Source organism: Centrocercus urophasianus, unplaced genomic scaffold, assembly GCF_019232065.1.
Source record: "Centrocercus urophasianus isolate 14NV4802_14NV808 unplaced genomic scaffold, USGS_Curo_1.0 seq_12, whole genome shotgun sequence".
NCBI lineage: Eukaryota > Metazoa > Chordata > Aves > Galliformes > Phasianidae > Centrocercus > Centrocercus urophasianus.
In genome coordinates, this window is record NW_024884364.1 from 9,964,986 (window position 1) to 9,972,279 (window position 7,294).

At 41.3% G+C, this 7,294-nt stretch overlaps 1 non-coding gene across 1 annotated transcript; it reads left to right on the forward strand.

The window, feature by feature from the left end:
* Window positions 1–6,494: 6,494 nt before the first annotated feature.
* Window positions 6,495–6,568, forward strand: TRNAI-AAU. Its single transcript has one exon. It is a non-coding gene; the product is annotated as a tRNA-Ile (tRNA).
* The last annotated feature ends 726 nt before the right edge of the window (window positions 6,569–7,294 follow it).

Genomic DNA, 7,294 nt, shown 5'->3' on the forward strand with positions numbered 1-7,294 from the left:
AAGGCAGAAATAAGATTCAAAAACACTATTCCAAACCTCTGGAGAGGCCTTCCTTGTTTGGAACTTGATTCATAAAATTAACTTCTTTCTATCAATCACTGCTTTCTATTTGTATGCTGGCCTGCTTCGATGGATCAGAATCTAGTTAACAGGTTTTAGCTTATATCCTCCTCTAGGCTGGAGGAACTAGTGGTAAAGGTGAAGACCATTGATGGAAGCAGTTTATTTACTGTTTCATTGCCTCAAAATGAATTCAGACCTACTCCTATCCTCAAAACTGACTTTTCCTTAAAAAAGAAACAAACAGAAAATGAGCAACAAACAAGCAAAAAGAAACAAAAGCCCATTTAAAACAGTGTTTTTGTTCTTTATAAATAGTTCATCACCACATTTAGCAACTGAGGCCAAGCCTGGGGCTGGAAGAACCAATGTGCAGAAATCTATACTGCTGGCTGCTGTGGCTGGGGAGCAATGCAGCCCATATTACTTGGCAAGAAATCCTGTAAGTAATCAGCAGGGTCCTCAAAGGTCATCCTTCTTGTGTGTTGCCTAAAAGGCTTTTTGCTCTTTTCCTTTCCTCTATTTGAATTGATCCTGTCCAACAGAGTCTGGCTTTGTACATAAATCCTTGCTAAGCTTTCAGTCTGTGCTCTAGCTGTGCTACACTGCCTCATGCTACTTGATGTGCAGAAGTCAAAGAGGTTGCTGGTTTGATAATACCGATATCTGTTAAAACCATGCCCTGAAAACAGACTGCTCCAAATACAGTAACAACCATCTCATTGGTAACAGCAGGTTCAAGCTCCTGTCTTGCTGTGCTGTGTGGCTCTGGAACATGAGCAAAGTGACTTGGCAGCTCAGAGGGCACTGATGGAAGTTGTGCTTCTAAACTCCTTGGTTGTGGCTGTGAGTTCTGTTCCCAGAGTCAAGCAATACAAAGAGTGAACTCAAGGAAGCATGAGACTGATATGAGCTTTAGTTAGTCAACCCCTTTTCTTCCTTATGCTGAAGATTGTTTAAAAGTAGATGATGCTATTTTTCTCCTCTCTGTTGTCAGCAAATGAAGTGTCCTTCACAAAATCAGCCAGCTTGGCAAAATGCTGGATCTTGCTATTGTCAACTATAGAAACTGGTTTAATTGTAAATTCTCACTTTCTCATGTTTGTGTGATTTAGTATGCAGTTGTTGTGCAATGACTAAACTCAGGAGTCCTTTCTCTTTCCTTTTCTCTGCCTTATTAAGAAATCTTGTTTCATTTTTCCCATTGTCCAGTGGAGAATCTGGCACTTTTTTTTTTTTTTTTTTTTTTAATGTATGTTTTTTTGAAATGGTTGGGTACAGAAAGCTTTGGGCAAAGAATGGGGATGCAAAATGCAGTTATAGACTGATGTTACCTACCTGTGTTTGCAGCTGATGGACTGGATGAAACAGTGTATGTGCATGGGTATAATTAAGTTCAAGAGAAATAACTTCAGACTGAAAGAAGCAATATTTCAAATAATGTTCTGTAACTTAAAGAATTGTATCCACTCTAGGCATGCAAGGTTCAAACCCTGGAATCAACCAGAGAGTTAGATGCAACACTGTGAAATCAAAATTGCTCTTGAATTGGTCAGGGTAGGCTTTCACAGAATAGACGAATGTTTGACCTGCTAGCGTTGGACCAAACCTTCTTTTACTTGAGGTGACATGGCAACATTCCCGCCTGCTCCGACTAGGCAGACACCTTTCATTTCAAGGTCATGTCACAAAGGATACATACAGCATAAACTATGTGTTGTTCAATTTATCTATGTCAGGAGGATAGAAAAAGGAGCTGACCCTGCTAGAACTTGGTCCAGATGTGCTTTCAAGTCCAGGTACTATTCTGGTAATGAGACCCTTATGCTCCTGGGGATAACCAATGTAATTGTGTTTTTTCTCTCTAACTTGCCTCAAAATGCTGCTTTGAAGTGACGTAATTATTTGACAGACCTGTATCAGGACACGAACTACAGAGTGACAGCACTTTCCTTTGGCTGAATCCTTTTTTTTTTTTTTTTTTTTTTTTTGAGTGTGTGTGTGTCTGAATACTTAGCTGATTCCTCTGTGTAATTTAAAATAGGAAATGCTGATGTATAGGCTAATTGCAAAATTGAATTGTAAGGGTAAAAAGAGTCATGATTACCTAATATTGACAATGATGTAGGCTTTGTGAAGCGGAGAGAATCTAGAGAAGAGATGCTAGGCTTAAGTATCTGTGGATAAACGGTACGCACAGCTACACCTTCTGTGTTTAAAGCATGATATTAACAAGACTAGCAGAAGTCTAAAAATATTGTGGTTGTTCTTTTGAAGCACTTGGAAGTCAGATGTAGGCTGCTTCTACAGATTAGAAAATTTTGTAAGCATTAAATCTAATTTTAGGTCTTGCTTGAAACGGTTTCTAAAACCTGTAAGAAATTCAAGAGCATATTCAAATGTCAACTGTGGCAAGTACTGTGTAACATATTAGTAATATAGACACATTTTAAATAGTGGTGTTTCTTATTTGGAAATAGCTGTCTTCACCAAGCATGTGCGTAGAAATTGGAGAGAAATTCTGTTCTCTAGGCTGGTATTGGTGGGTTTTAGTGTGAATTCTTAACTATGTGAATGAAAGTTGAAATCCTTGTTTGTGTCCAGAATGGTGTCCTTCTGTTAACAAACAGCAGTCTGATGGAGTCATAAATAATTTATGAACTGGGAACATTGATTTTTGCTCAGTGCTTATAGGAAATTATATGCTTGTGGCTTCAAGAAATAATTGGTGCAATTTAATCACATAAAAATTACAGCCACCTTTAATTCTTTTCAAATTGAACCCTAATGACACTGGGTGTGTTTAAAAAAAAACTAAGCAGAGTACCTACACAGACTGAAGAAATGAGAGGAACAGAAAGCAGCGTGTTTAACAAATCTGACAAATTCCCAATGGTAGTGGTTTTGAGGAAAGTCTAATTGACTTTTGCCTGATCACACATTAGCGTTTCCACAGGAAAATGTTGCAAACCTGAATGAAAATGCAGCATTACTAAGCAAGTTGGAGGAGCAGAGTGCCTGGCGTTTTATGAAAGAAGTTCCATTTGCAAAATTTCACAGAGTTGGAGGTAGTTTTTGCTCTAATGTATTCCAATTTTCCTTTTACTGCAATAATTTTCCATGTAAGCTCTGTATTCTGGGGGGAGAAGGAAATGACTAACATATGAGAAAGAAGAAAGTTACAGCAACTTGACCAAATGCAAGTCTCAATTTCTTTTAAGGAGGGAAAATGACCTCACAGTCAGAATATTACATGAAGTTTAACAGATTCTAAGTGCAGTACAAATACCTTGTGAAACATACCTCAAGTCAAGTTTGAAAAATGAATTGACCAACTCCTCCTGAACAGGAGAAGAAGAAAGGAGTTGTAGGACTCCCCTGCACTCTTTGCTTGGGAGGGGGGAAAAAAAAAAAAAAGCTGATCGAAATGCTTAGCTGCAAGCAGGTTTTAGTAAAATCACGTGATATTCTGGCTACTTATCAATGTGCATTTTTCTTGGAAGGTCATCAAATTTGCAAGAAAGATATTGTAGGATGCAGTTTCTATCCACTCTGGAGAAACATTTAAATTCTGTCTTCAAAATTGCTTTCAGAATGCAAAGGGATGAACTTTATTTGGTCTGGGTTAAATCTACACCTCTTTATTATCAAGTAAAAATAGGGGAAATTGCAAACTGCAATTGCAAAGTGTAAAAGAGTATCATTTAACTCTGATGTGAAGCTGATGTCAACTAATCCATTGTATCCATTCAAAGCAGGAACAAAACAAATAGACACTACTTAAAAACAGAAAAGCTGCCAACAATTTCAGCACTAATCATGAAATGGCATTTAGGTAACTCAGTGGTGATCCCTGTAATGCTAACTGTAGGCTTAATGCGGGGTGTTAAGTGGTAGACTGATGCCTGGAGATGGCTTGAGGCTGGGAATGCAAATGCTGCATGTCTGGAAACTAGCCCCAGTTGTTTTTCTTTTCTGATGATTGAAAGGGTTGCTGTTTTCCTGGGTCCCTTGGACGGAGCATATGTGTTTCTGGACAGCACAGAAGCTGTGAAGTGAGCTGTGCTTATTTAAAGCATGACACTGTCACTGCTGTACCAGGAACTTACTGTTTTGGTTACATTGAGTGTTATGTCTCACTTCTCAAAGTAATTCTTGAACCAGCAGGATTCTAGTTCCAAGCACTGATAACGGCTGGGCAAGAATGGCTCTTTTGACTGTTTCATTGAAAGCTCACAGTAGCTATTACTAAAATGCTCTAAATACAGGATGCGTATATATGCTACACTTCAACAAACATTTAATGACCACCAAACATTTACTTTAGGCAGCAACAATCTTATTAAATATGACATTATGAGTCTTTGTTCCATTTTGCTTTATGCACGGACATATGCAAATAACTTGTATTAACAGCTTTGAGTGAAATTTCAATGGCAAGCTTAATAAATCCCTGGGTGGTGCTCAGGCTGATAACAGTAGTTTCACATACCGTTTTATTCAGGCAGCTAATGACTCTTTTTTTTTTTTTCTCCCACTTGCCAATTCCGGATTGATAAAAGCTGAGAAACAAGCAGATATGGGTGCAGAATGCTGAAAGCTATACTTTGCTGTTAATTTGGTTCAGATTCAGATTTTAGGCTGAGTAGTGACAGAGGATCACCCTGTTAGGTGACTTATTGGCCTGCATGAAAAGGTCTTCATGTGTCCTGCGAGTACAGCCCCTCAGCATGGCTGATGGGAGACACCTTCTGCATTCTGCCTTCTGCCTAAGTGTCTTGTCACTTTTGGAAGGTGGTGTTATTTCTGTATATGGCTGGGGCTTGTGATGGGATGTCCTGCTGCAACATGATGATTCTGTGAACACATGCTGGCTCTGCAATAGTCTGGAGTGCATCATAGGGGGAAAAGTCCATACAGTTGCTGCTTGGCAAGGAGACTGAGCAGGGGCTGTGCTTAGTGGAGAGCACAGCTGGCTGCTAATGTCAGTAATTTGAGCATAGTTTTTGTTGGTTTTCTTTTTTTTTGGAAGTGAAGGAGGGAAATAAAAGAGGTCAAGCAACAATTGCAGAATGGGTGGGATGTCAGGCAACTTGCGGAAGGCAGGGGATAGTGACTGAAGAGAAGATCTGAGGCAGAGCTCAAGCACCTGAGCTCTGTTCTTCCTTTGCTTTGCCTGCTGCCAGCCCTCGGCTGTTTAAAAATAAATGCTTCAGAGTCTTTGAAAAGACTCTGTTATACTGAGGTTGTGAGGGGTGTATTATGGCAGGTCTTTTAGATGTGCCATTAAAGTCTGAAGCTGTGGAGATGTCTGGCTGAGGCTCTGAGTTAGCAAAGCCCTTAGAGCTACGCTTCTGTTTATTAAAGCATTTGAGTGTAATTCACTAACCCTAGTGGTGCTGAAAAGTGCTTGCCAGCACTTTGCATGTACAACCTGTCAGTTCCATCATGTTACAGATATCCCCTATATATAGCCTGGTAACTGTTTGTCATTCCAGCCTCGTTTCCTTCTTTGCTTCTGGGAATGGATCCTGCACGCTGGAGGGAAACTAGCGTTTACTGTTCAATCAGAATAGTTTGTCTTCGTGGGGGCAGCATTGATCTCACAACTGTTATGTTGTCTGTCAGTGCCTAATCACAAAATCTCCTGCTTGCATGTGGAGAACTGCAGAGTCCAAACAGGCTCTGCTAAAAAGGAAGGATGCCAGCTCTGTGTGTAGAAGGAGGTTTTGGAATAATGGGAGCAGGTATATGGGATATAAGTGATTAAGGTTGGAGGAAAAACACAGATGCTTACTCAAGCTGGGAGGAAATAGGACAGAGCCTAAGGGCATACAATTGGACTGGATTTTACTACAAAATCATGGTGGACAGCTCTGAATAAGAGGGCAATACAGTGCTGCCTTGAGCTACTTCTAGTGATACTCTGGGCAGAAAAACCAGAGATGACTGATTTTATTTTTTTTCCCCTTCATCCTCTTTCCCTTGCTCTCTGCGAGGGAACTGACCAAAAAATTAGGTGGCTTTTTTTTTTTTTTTTTTTTTTTTTTTTTTTTTTTTTTTTTTTTTTTAATACAGAAAAGCAGGCTGAATGGTTTGTGTGCCAGAAGCACATAAAAGGAACACTGCTATTCTGGCACCTGCAAGCCTTGTTCGATCCATTGATCAGGAGGGTGTTCAGGCCTCATCCTGCACCTTGTTTTGGAGCGTTTTCTTTTTCTGCCCTTTTGTTTCCCTCGTATTCTAAGCTTGGTCTTGTTGTTGAATGTCGAAATAAATTCAGCCTAATCCAGGGTGGCGTGTTGCAGAAAACAGAGCTAGTCATCAAGACCCTAGAAAGTGCACATGATTTGATAGCTAGCTATTGTTGCTCCGACGCAATTGCATTGCGGCAAAGGCGGATAGTGAACTTTCCGAAACGGCCTTACAGTGCGGGCCGGTTAGCTCAGTTGGTTAGAGCGTGGTGCTAATAACGCCAAGGTCGCGGGTTCGATCCCCGTACGGGCCAGTTTCGCTTTTGGCGCCGACCGTGGTTGTTGCCGTATTGATTCACGGCGGCTTGAGCCCGTCCGTCCTCCTCGGGGAGACCTGAGAGCGCGCTGGTGGGCTGGAGGAGGGGCACAAGGGGTCCCGGTAGTGACTGTGCCAAAGGGGTGAGGCGCGACAGTTCCGCAGGGAATGGGCGCGGGGCGGTGTCACGCCTCGTCCCGGCGTGGGGGCTGCGGAAGGGGCTGACAGCCGCTGAAGGGAAATGTCTGAGCCTCAGAGGAAGCAAGCAGAGGTAAACTTGCCCGGCAAAGTTGGTTGGCTCTTAATTTTAATTCACGTGCTCTTCTTTTTTTGTTCGAGAAGTCCATGGTTGTGTTCCCGACGGCTGGACTGGCAGTCTGTGTGTGAGCGTGGTGTTTCATTTTAGAATGAAAATCTGGGAATAATACCAGGTTGTTTTATGTTCCCCATATTAGAAATCAGGAATTTATTGCAGTTCTGTACAGCAGAATCCTTAGCATAAAGCAAGGTGCTGCAATGTATCCTCAGCCAGTATTCCAGTTTGGTTTGAATTGCTTATATTTGATGTGCATTTTGGTGGTCAGAATTGCATGAGCTTATCGTTGCTAGGTTTAATTTCTGCAGATGGCTGTCTGGTTGGGGGTCAGCCACTGTCCACGGGGGAGTAATTGCAGAGCCCGTTCTCCAACCTCAAAACCAGTCAGGGAATAAAAGAGCAGATTAA